This window comes from Otolemur garnettii, unplaced genomic scaffold (assembly GCF_000181295.1).
Source record: "Otolemur garnettii isolate 467f Iridium unplaced genomic scaffold, OtoGar3 scaffold00053, whole genome shotgun sequence".
Classification (NCBI taxonomy): domain Eukaryota; kingdom Metazoa; phylum Chordata; class Mammalia; order Primates; family Galagidae; genus Otolemur; species Otolemur garnettii.
Genome location: NW_003852448.1, coordinates 8,948,461 through 8,960,584, shown reverse-complemented (window position 1 = coordinate 8,960,584; position 12,124 = coordinate 8,948,461). Strand labels below are relative to the sequence as shown.

At 42.0% G+C, this 12,124-nt stretch overlaps 2 non-coding genes across 2 annotated transcripts; one reads left to right on the top strand and one right to left on the bottom strand.

Annotated features, from left to right (window-relative positions):
* The first annotated feature begins 6,178 nt into the window (after window positions 1-6,178).
* Window positions 6,179-6,250, top strand: TRNAC-GCA. The gene has a single exon. It is a non-coding gene; the product is annotated as a tRNA-Cys (tRNA).
* A 2,023-nt stretch (window positions 6,251-8,273) lies between these two features.
* TRNAC-GCA lies at window positions 8,274-8,345 on the bottom strand. The gene has a single exon. It is a non-coding gene; the product is annotated as a tRNA-Cys (tRNA).
* Between the last annotated feature and the right edge of the window lie 3,779 nt (window positions 8,346-12,124).

Here is a 12,124-nt window from a genome sequence, read left to right as displayed (position 1 = left end):
ACTTTACAGAAAAAAAAAATTATTATGAACATTATTCTATATAGTTAAATAAATTCCCTGAGAAAGGCTCTGAACCTTCTTTTAGTGCAGGAGAAGGTACTGCCACCTACTTATAGGCTCCTCAATCCAGCACACCTGACACCAAGTAGATGCTTAACAATAGTTATTGTCAAGGAGTATTATCTGGATGATCTTAAGGGTCTCCCCAGCAGTAAAGAAGTGGTGAGGAGGGTCATAGTTCCCTATTGTACACCTATATTGCTCTTGTCTCCCTCTTTCTCTGCCTCTCTTTTCTTTGTTAATATTCTCTCTCACCCACCCCCTTTCCTTTCTCTTTTATCTTCCTTTTTTTTTTTCGCTTTTTCTCTTCCTGCTCTTCAATCTTCTTATCCTTCTGGTCCTGTACCAAAAGGACTCATTGAAACCCTAGTCCAGAGGCACAGGAACTTAAAGAGCAAGAGGAAGTCAAAGGAAAATTAAGGCAAAGAAGCAGATAAATCACTCATGAGGAAGAACCGGCAGAAAAATCCAGGCAACATGAAAAACCAGTTCAGAGCAACTCCCCCAAGGGACCATGAGATAGCTACTGCTGAAGATTCTACCTATAAAAAATGTTAGAAATGATAGAAAGGGAATTTAGAATACAGATGATGAAAAAATGAAGGAAATGATGGAAAATAACCAAAAGGAAATCCAAAACCAGAATCAAATAAGAGATGAACAATATGAAGAATATAGAAAGGATATAGCAGAGCTGAAGGAACTGAAGCAGCCAATTAAGGAACTTAAAGATGCAATAGAAAGTATCAACAACAGATTAGACCATGCAGAAGAAAGAATCTCAGAGGTAGAGGGCAAAGCTCTTGAGATATCTCAGATAGTAAAAGAGGCAGAAAAGAAGAGAGAGAAAGCAGAACGTTCGCTGTCAGAATTGTGGGACTATATAAAGTGTTCAAACATATGAGTTATAGGCATCCCAGAAGGGGAAGAAGAATGCCCCAGGGGAATGGAAGCCATACTTGAGAATATTATAAATGAAAATTTCCCAAATATCACCAAAGATTCTGACACACTCCTTTCAGAAGGCTATCGGACCCCAGGTCGACTCAACTGTAACCGAGCTTCTCCAAGACACATTGCGATGAACCTGTCTAAAGTTAAGACAAAAGAAGATTCTTCAAGCTGCCAGGAATAAGTGCCAGTTGACCTACAGGGGCAAATCCATCAGGGTGACTACAGACTTCTCTAATGAAACTTTCCAAGCCAGAAGACAATGGTCATCTACCCTTAATCTACTTAAAACAGAATAATTTCCAGCCCAGAATTCTATATCCTGCTAAGCTAAGCTTTAAAATTGATGAAGAAATCAAATCATTTACTGATATACAAACATTGAGGAAATTTGCCACAACAAAGTCAGCTCTACAGGAAATACTGCAACCCATTCTACACACTGACCATCACAATGGATCAACAGCAAAGTAAGAACTCAGAAATCAAAGTACAGAACCTAACTTTCACCATGATGCAAAAGATAAAACTAAGCAATGGAAATGGACTCTCACAAAATAAGATGAATAGAACCCTACCACATTTATCAATTATCTCAATAAATGTCAATGGCTTGAATTCCCCACTGAAGAGGCATAGATTGGCTGATTGGATTAAAAAACACAATCCATCCATTTGCTGTCTATAGGAAACACACCTAGCTTCAAAAGACAAATTAAAACTCCAAGTTAAGGGTTGGGAGACAATTTTTCAGGCAAACGGAATCCGGAAGAAAAGAGGAGTTGCAGTCTTATTTTCAGATACATGTGGATTTAAAGCAACTGAAGTCAAAAAAGACAAAGATGGTCACTTTATATTGGTCAAGGGAAAAATACAAGAAGACATTTCAATTCTAAATATTTGTGCACCCAATTGAAATGCTCCCAGATTCTTGAGACAGACATTACTCAGTCTGAGCAATATGATATCCTATAACACCATAATAACAGGGGACTTTAATACTCCTCTTACAGAGCTGGACAGATCCTCTAAACAGAAGTTAAACAAAGATATCGGGGACTTAAGTGAGACCCTAGAGCAACTCAGCTTGATAGACATATATAGAGCACTCCATCCCAAGGATAAAGAATATACATTCTTCTCATCACCCCATGGAACATTCTCCAAAATTGATCATATCCTAGGACACAAAACAAACCTCAACAGAATCAAAGGAATTGAAATTTTACCTTGTATCTTCTCAGACCACAAGACATTAAAGGTGGAACTCAACTCCAACAAAAACGTACAACCCTACACAAAGGCATGGAGTTAAACAACCTTATGTTGAATGACAGTTGGGTGCAGGGAGAATTAAAAGATGAAATCATTAACTTCCTTGACCACAACAACAATGAAGACACAAGCTACCAAAACCTGCAGGATACTGCAAAAGTAGTTTTGAGAGGAAAGTTTATTGCTTTAGATACCTACATTTGAAAAACAGAAAGAGAGTGCGTCAACAAACTCACAAGCTATCATATGGAATTGGAAAAAGAAGAACAATCTAAACCTAAACCCAGCAGAAGAAAAGAAATATCCAAAATTAAATCAGAGATCAATGAAATTGAAAACAAAAGAATCATTCAGAAAATTAAAGAAACAAGGAGTTGTTTTTTCAGAAAAATAAATAAAATAGATAAACTTTTGGCCAGACTAACTAGAAATAAAAAGGTAAAATCTCTAGTGACCTCAATCAGAAATGATAAAGGGGAAATAACAACAACAATCTCTCTTGCCACAGAGATACAAGAAATCATCTCTGAATACTACCAGAAACTCTATGCTCTGAAATTTGACAATGTGAAGGAAATGGATCAATATTTGGAATCACACCCTTTATTTGGACTCACACCCTCTCCCTAGACTGAGGCAGGAAGACATAGAGACAACAGGCCAATTTCAAGCACTGAGATTAAAGAAACAACAAAAAATCTTTTAACCAAAAACTGCACTGGCCCAGATGGCTTCACATCAGAATTCTATCAAACCTTCAAGGAAGAGCTTATTCCCATACTCCAGAATTTATTCCAAAAAATTGAGGAGGAAGGAATCTTCCCCAACATCTTCTATGAAGCAAACATCACTCTGATACCAAAACCAGGAAAAGACCCAACTAAAAAGAATTTCAGACCAATTTCACTAATGAATACAGATGCAAAAATTCTCAACAAAATCTTAGCCCATAGATTATAGCTTATCATCAAAAAAATCATACATCATGATCAAGTAGGTTTCATCCCAGGGATGCAAGATTGGTTTAATATATGCAAGTCTATAAACATTATTCACTGTATCAACAGAAGTAAAACCAAAGATTATATGATCCTCTCAGTAGATGCAGAAAAAGCATTCAATAAAATCCAGCATCCTGTTCTAATTAGAACAATGAAGAGTACAGGCATAGGTGGCACATTTCTGAAACTGATCGAAGCTATCTATGACAAACCCACAGCTAATATTTTACTGAATGGAGTAAAACTGAAAGCTTTTCCTCTCCAAACTGGAACCAGACAAGGTTATCCTCTGTCACTGTTACTATTCAACATAGTGCTTGAAGTTCTAGACAATACAATTAGGCAAGACAAGGAAATAAAGGGCATCCAAATGGAGAGGAGGTCAAACTCTCCCTTTCTGCTGATGATATGATCTTATACTTAGAAAACCCCAAAGACTCAACCACAAGACTCCTGAAAGTCATCAAAAAATTCAGTAATGTCTCAGGATATAAAATCAATGTCCACAAGTCAGTTGCCTTTGTATATGCCAATAACAGCCAAGATGAGAGGCTAATTAAGGACACAACTCCATTCACCATAGCTTCAAAGAAAATGAAATACCTAGGAATATACCTAACAAAGGAGGTGAAGGACCTCTATAAAGAAAATTATGAAACCCTAAGAAAGGAAATAGCAGAGGATATTAACAAATGGAAGAACATACCATGCTCATGGCTGGGAAGAATCAACGTTGTTAAAATGTCTATACTTCCCAAAGCAATATACATATTCAGTGCCATCCCTATTAAAATACAACATCGTACTTTTAAGATTTGGAAAAAATGACTCTGCATTTTGTATGGAACCAAAAAAAAAAAAAAAAAACTCCAAACCCGTTATAGCTAAGGCAATTCTTAGTAATAAAAACAAAGCTGGGGGCATCACCATACCAGATTTTAGGCTGTACTACAAAGCCATAGTGGTCAAGACAGCATGGTACTGGCATAAAAATAGAGACATAGACATTTGGAATCCAATAGAAAACCAGGAAATGAAACTAACATCTTATAACCATCTAATCTTCGATAAAGCAAACAAAAAGATATCTTGAGGGAAAGACTCCCTATTCAATAAATGGTGCTGGGAGAACTGGATATCCACATGTAAAAGACTGAAACTGGACCCACACCTTTCCCCATTCACAAAAATTGATTCAAGATGGATAAAGGACTTAAATTTAAGGCATGAAACAATAAAAATCCTCAAAGAAAGTATAGGAAAAACACTGGAAGATATTGGCCTGGGGAAAGACTTTATGAGGAAGACTGCCATGGCAACTGCAACAAGAATAGACAAATGGAACTTAATTAAACTGAAAAGCTTCTATACAGCTAAGGAGATGACAATCAAAGCAAATAGACAACCTACACAATGGGAAAGGATATTTGCATATTTTGAATCAGACAAAGCTTGATAATAGGATCTATAGAGAACTCAAATTAATACACATGAAAAAAAAGCCATCAATCCCATATATCAATGGGCAAGAGACATGAATAGAAGACAGATGAATGGCGAACAAACCTAGGAAAAAATGCTCATCATCCCTTGTAGGAGATGCCAACATCCAAACAAGATGATCTGCAGCTGAGGCGTGGACCTAGGGCCATTCCTCCACAGGAGTTCCTTGTAGGAGGAGCGGGTGCCCTCAGCAAGTAGTCATTGTTAATTACTCCCCTCACCTGTATCATTCCCTTTCAATAAAAGGCTGGTGCGGAGGTTGCTCGGGGCTACCCGGAAAGTAAGGGCTAGCCCGCTTTCCACAAGCTTGTACTTCTAATCCGCTTCTCGCCTGGTTCCTTCCTGCACTGAGACCAGGGCCACAGGAGCCTGACGGGTCGCGACAATCCCTAATTATTAGAGATATGCAAATCAAAACTACCCTGAGATACCATCTAACCCCAGTGAGAATGGCTCACAACACAAAATCTCAAAACTGCAGATGCTGGTGTGGATGTGGAGAGAAGGGAACACTTTTACACTGCTGGTGGGACTGCAAACTAACACAACCTTTTTGGAAGAAAATATGGAGAACTGTCAAAGAACTCAAACTAGACCTTCCATTTGATCCTGCAATCCCATTACTGGGCATCTACCCAGAAAGAAAAAAATCCTTTTATCATAAGGACACTTGCACTAGACTGTTTATTTCAGCTCCATTTACAATCGACAAAATGTGGAAACAGCCTAAATGCCCACCAACCCAGGAATGGATTAACAAGCTGTGTTATATCTATACCATGGAATACTATCCAGCCATTAAAAAAAATGGAGACTTTACAGCCTTTGTATTAACATGGATGGAAGTGGAACACATTATTCTTAGTAAAGCATCACAAGAATGGAGAAGCATGAATCCTATGTACTCAATTTTGATATGAGGACAATTAATGACAAAGGGAGGGGTGAGCAGAGAGAGGAAGAAGGAGGGAGGAGTGGGGAAGGAATTAGCAGAAAGAGGGAAGGAGGGAGGAGGTGGGGTTTTGGTGTGTGCCACACCTTTGGGGGGCAAGACAGGATTGTAAGAGGGACTTTACCTAACAAGTAGAGAGATCAGTGAAACCTGGTTTCTTGTACCCTCAATGAATCCCCAACAATAAATTAAAAAAAAAAAAAAGAATATTGTATGGCCAAAAAGAAAAGAAAAGAAAAAAGAAGTGGTGAGGAAAGAAGTCCACCAGGGTGTCCTCAACCAGGTGAACATAGAAGTGGTGGGGAAAGAAGAGGACAGGAGAGAGGCCAGAGATCAGAGAAATAGACCTGGCTAGGACATCTCAACCAGCAAGACTGTCTTGTTCTTGGTGTGTCATCACATATAAATGGTGTTAATAACACTCTTCTTCTAGCTAGGGGGTATAGCTCAGGGGTAGAGCATTTGACTGCAGATCAAGAGGTCCCTGGTTCAAATCCAGGTGCCCCCTACTGCCTATCATTTTTAAACACTGAAGTGAGTCCAAAGTATACCTGAAATGCAGAGTCAGTAATGCTCAGTGGATTTGCATGGACTTTAAAGCTAAAGTTTGTAAGGAAAGACCTTCTCTAGCCCCCTGGGTTCTACTCACCTCCAGCCCTTCCTTTTCAAGGTTGTTTAGAATCTTCCCAGACAGATACATATGCTCCCCAAGAGGGAGAGCCAGGTTAATTCTCCATTTTCTGCTGTATTCTCTACAGCATCACGCATGGGCTGTAACAGGAGTGGTTGAACCAGCAGGAGTATTATATGCCCCTCCAAAAGGGTAATGCTTAGATTTCTGAGCTCAGCATGCCAGGCTGTAGGTCAGAGGCCATGGACTTTGGCTCTGTGTCTCCAGGTCCTGGAGTTCCAGGGGCCACTAGAAACTTACCCCCTGCCCAGCCCTGATGGGGGTGGGGAAACAGCAGGATTCTGGAGGCTCTGAGGACTGAGGGTAAGGAATGAGACAGTAGAGGAAGTCACTTGGGGCTTTCCAGGGGACTGACCTGACACTATAGCCTTCTTTTCTCTCTCTCCTCTTAGCAGACAGATTTAGAATCATCAACTCCTTCAAGGTAAAGGAAGCTAGACTCACATTCCACACATTCCAAACTGTCCTTAAAAGCTCATCTCATTATTGTTCAATGAAGACCTTATGATCCTCTGCCTATGCCCAGAAGTTCAAGGCTGAGGACATCAGTGTAGAAGGCAATGATGTTTCTGAGGAACACCTCTGGGTCAGCCTGAAGCTTGGTTCCCCAGCAGGGCTGCCCATCACAACTTCTGGTGTGTACCATGCTGATAGCAGGGGAGTGTGCTTGAAAATAAATGTTCACTTGCTCCACCTTAGACCTTCTGAATTGGAATACTTGGGAGTGGGGCCAAACGACTATTTTTAACAAGCTTCTCAGATGATTCCAGAGAATCGGTAACCACCAATTTAGCTTGGTACCTTATGTTATAGGCTTGAAAAGAGGTCATAATTAAGAGACATGCCCAAGCTCACACCTGATTAATGATAGGGTTGGGACTGAGTCCCACAGAGCTGTTCTTGGGTTCTCTTTACTAATCCAACTGAGGCAAGACATGGTCTAGCCTGCTGCCTGCATCTACACCCACACCTCCATGCTGAGCCTCAACAGGCCAGATGAGACAGGCCTTTTCAAGAAGCACCCTGTGTACCTTTAGTCTGGCACTAAAAGGTCACACACACACAAAAAACAGGTCACTAACCTGTTGACCTGTAGTCAAATGCTCTTCCTCTAAGCCAGAAGCCCACTTCCAATGAGTCCCCTAACAGATACATTTAAGATGGTTGCTTCCCTGGGAACAGACCCTCCAACCACCCATACCAGTTCCTGTTTGTTCCTGGTCAGGCCCCATGTCCTGGCTGACTCACTTCAGGCAAGCTAACTTTCTACTGGCCATGAGCACCATGAGTGCTGCCCTGTCCTGCTGACCCCTCATCTGAGTGCCCAGAAGCCTCCTCTTCCCTGCCTGGTACATTCTCTTCCTTCCGTCCCCAGCTGGATGCATGAGCTCTGAACTCAGAGCTTCTTGTTGGATGCTGCATCTAGCCACAAGCCCTGCTACTGGGTCAGAGTTCTGCCGCCCTCCCCGGGATGAAGTCTGATCAGTCTCCAGCCTTGCAGGTGCCCAGTCCACTTTAGTGTCTGCCCTGGTTCCTCACATCAGCATTTGGGTGCCAGCTTTGGTACATTTGTCTGATGCTGCAGTTGCAAAGCTGTGATTTCCACCAACATTTACATTATTTTGGGTCTTTAAAATTGGTTCCATACTGGGCAGTCATATAATAAACAAACATTCACCACAAACTACAGGAGACAGACAGTGTCAGCCCAGGAGGGTTAGGTGGCAGAGCTCATCTGGGCACCTGAGGGGACTTGCCCACCTCTTTTCTCCTCCCTCCTCATGGGAACTTTCATGGCTTGGAGACAACAGTTGGTTCAGGGCACAAAAGAAAAATAACTAGGGGGCACCTGGATTTGAACCAGGGACCTCTTGATCTGCAGTCAAATGCTCTACCCCTGAGCTATACCCCCTCTCCTACAGCCTGGACTCAGCACTGGTAACCACTGTGGCCCCACCCACACACTCCAGGGCACTATGATCTCCCTTTGCTCTTACTCTGCCCCCGGCACCTGGCAAATGGATGGAGCTCACTGCAAACCACTCTTTTTCTGGCCATGAGCTCACCCTCCCTATGCTTTGTGTGAACCCTCCTCAGTCCCCACCTGAGGTCTCCACACTTTCCTCTCCAGAACCAATGGGTGGACTTTTGAGTTTCTTCACTAACTCCTCTGCAGTCTCCTTCCCTCATCCTGTAGCCAAGTGCATGGTTTCAGCAGAGTCTCTAGAGCAGTGGTTCTCAACCTGTGGGTCACGACCCCTTTGGGGGTTGAACAACCCTTTCACAGGGGTCACCTAAATACATCCTGCATATCAGATATTTACATTACAATTCATAACAGTAGCAAAATTACAGTTATGAAGTAGCAACAAAAATAATTTTATGGTCGGGGGTCACCACAACATGAGGAACTGTATTAAAGGGTTGCGGCATTAGGAAGGTTAAAAATCCAATGCTCTAGAGACTTTCTTGTTACCAGGGCAGATGCTGAAAGGCTGCAGTCCCCATGCTGGGCCCAGATACAGTCCCAGCTCTCCCAGGAGGCCCTGCACTGGCAGGCCAGTGAAGCTGATAAGGACCAAGTCTAGCAATGGGGGGGACCTAAAGTCCAGGTCCCCCTAAATCCCCCACTAAGTGGGGGACTAAGGTCTTGCTCTCTTTGTCCAGGGACCTGACTTATAGCAGGCCAGACACATTGAAGAATGTGTACCTTTTCTCTGGCAGGCATAATCTGTGGCAATTGATGCCACTGAGGAACTCATCTGAGCACCTAAAACACCCATTGGATGCCCAAGTCACAGACACCCAGAGGGACACAGAAGATGGTGGTAAAGACCTGCAGGGAATGGGATTCAATCACTCTTATTACACAGACAAGTTCAGTGTGGGAAGAAGGAAGAGGAGGAGGAAGAAATATTACTTCTTTGTAAATATCTCAGGTCAGTGCCTCCTGGGCTAGTGAGTACATTATAGATTCATAACAAATGTTTGTTGCCTAAAAAATAAATAGAAAATTTGGAGAACACAATTAAGTATCAGGAATAAAATAAATAAAATTACCTGTAAACTCACTGGTGTAATAACTACTCTAGCAGTTTGGTTTTTCTCCTCTAAACTTAAAATATGCAGTCCCAGGATGGGGGATTTAAGCACTTACTTCTCCAGGGTGGAATTCATACCCAGTTCCTTGGTGCTCCATCTACTCCCATCCTGGGCTGCTGCCTTTCTCCCTTAGCAATGTTCCCCATCCTGTTCTGTACCAACTAGACTTTTGGCTTTAACAGCAGGCATCTCTCTGAATTGTCCTTCCTATTATATGAAAATTATGGTAATTCTTGGGCCAAGCATGGTGGCTCCTACCTGTAATCCTAGCACTCTGGGAGGCCAAGAAGGTGGATCACTTGAGCTCAGGAGTTCAAGACCAGCCTGAGCAAGATTGAGACTCCTGTCTCTAATAAAAATAGAAAAACTAGACAGTGGGGTGGCTGTAGTCCCTGCTAGTAGGAAGGCTGAGGCAAAGAAGATTGCTTGAGCCCAAGAGTTAGCAGTTGCTGTGGGCTATGATGCCATGGTATTCTACCCAGGGTGAACAAGTGAGACTGTGTCTCAAAAAAATAAACAAAAGAAGAAAGAAAATTACTGTAATTCTTTAAAAGTTAGAGAGTACTTTTGTACAAGGCTGGTGAGATATATTATAATTGATGTACCTTTCCCAGAAGGCTACTTGGCAATCAAAATACTTAAATATGTGCATTTGCTTTATCTTGTATGAATATGTACAGATGTACATACATGGCTGGTCATTGCAGTGTTGTTTATAGACATAAAAATATCAACTGTGTAGATGCACATTCTGTCACATGGCATTGTGAGGTAATTCATACCCTTGAAGGGAAGTCTGGAGACAGAGGCTTAGAAATTGTGCAGGATCATTGTCTTTAATCATCAGAGAAATGCAAACCAAAACCACTCTGAGATATCACCCAACTCCAGTAAGAGTTGGGTCACAAAGTCCCAAAGCTGCAGATACTGGCATGGATGTGGAGAGAAGGGAGCACTTCTACACTCTGGTAGGATTGCAAACTAGTACAAGTTTTATGGAAAGAAGTATGGAGAATCCTCAAAGAACTGAAAGTTGACCTTCCATTTGATTCCACAATCCCATTACTAGGTATCTACCCAGAAGAACAAAAATCATTTTACCACAAAGACGTTTGTACCAGAATGTTTATTGCAGCTCAATTCATAATTGCCAAGTTGTGGAAGCAACCCAAATGCCCATCAATCCATGAATGGATTAACAAATTATGGTATATGTATACCATGGAATACTATTCAACCATAAAAAGATGGAGACTGGGCAGTGCCTGTGGCTCAGTGAGTAGGGCACCGGCCCCATATACCAAGGGTGGCAGGTTTGAACCCAGCCCCAGCCAAAACTGCAACAACAAAAAAATTGCTGGGCCTTGTGCTGGGCACCTGTAGTCCCAACTGAGGCAAGAGAATCACCTAAGCCCAAGAGCTGAAGGTTGCTGTGAGCTGTGATGCCATAGCATTCTATTGAGGGTGGCAAAGTAAGACTCTGTCACAAAAAAAAAAAAAAAAAAGATGGAAACTTACATCTTTTATGTTTACCTGGATGGAGTTGAAACACATTCTTCTTAATAAAGTATCTCTAGAATGGAAAAAAAAAGTATACAATGTACTCAAGACTAATATGAAACCAATATATAAACCAATATGTGAATGATAAAACACAAACATAGTCTAGCAAAGGGATGGGGTGAGGAAGGAGAGGGCAGGGGAAGGGGAGGGAGATTGGTGGGAGGATAGAGGGCATTTGGTGTGATCCTATCTAATGTGCACAATGTGAAGGTATTCAGCACATTCCCCTGGGTGAGGGGCTCTCCTACAACTTGAACTTTACCTTGGAAGTGAGAACAATGCAACCTAAAAATATGTTCCTTCACGTTAATTTGAATTTTTTTTTTTTTTGAGATGGAGTCTTACTTTGTTGCCCTCAGTAGAGTGCCGTGGCATCATAGTTCACAGCAACCTCAAACTCTTGGGCTCAAGTGATTCTCTTGCCTCAGCTTCCCAAGTAGCTGGGACTACAGGCTCCCGCCACAATGCCTGGCTATTTTTAGAGATGGAGTCTCACTCTTGCTCAGGCTGGTCTCAACCCTGGGAGCTCAGGCAATCCACCCACCCAAGTGCTAGGATTATAGGCATGAGCCACTGTGCCTGCCCTGTTAATTTGAAATTTAAATAAAAGAGAAAAAAATTGGGCAGGGTCCAAGGGGACTTCATGCCAGAGCCACCTCTGTGAAGAAGTTTCTTCACACTGGTGTTCATGCCAGAGCTGTGCTACCACCAGAATGAATTATAAACTCTTCCTTGCATCCACATTTCACTCACTTGCTGACCAAAGTCTGAGTGACTGAGCTTAGGTCGCATACCCAAGCCTCTGCCACCAGATCTGGGAAACACAGAATCTGGCTTATCTAGTAAGAAACAGAGTCAAATGTTTCAATAAGTTCATGTAATTGTGGATTCCCAAGACTTGTGAAGAGGATTCAGATGCTGGACAGTCAAAACAACTACAATAACAACAAAAACAACTGTTCCCCACAGTCCACATGAATGGAGTCATGGACAGTGAAGGTCACCAGGGGCAAAAGGGACCTTCCC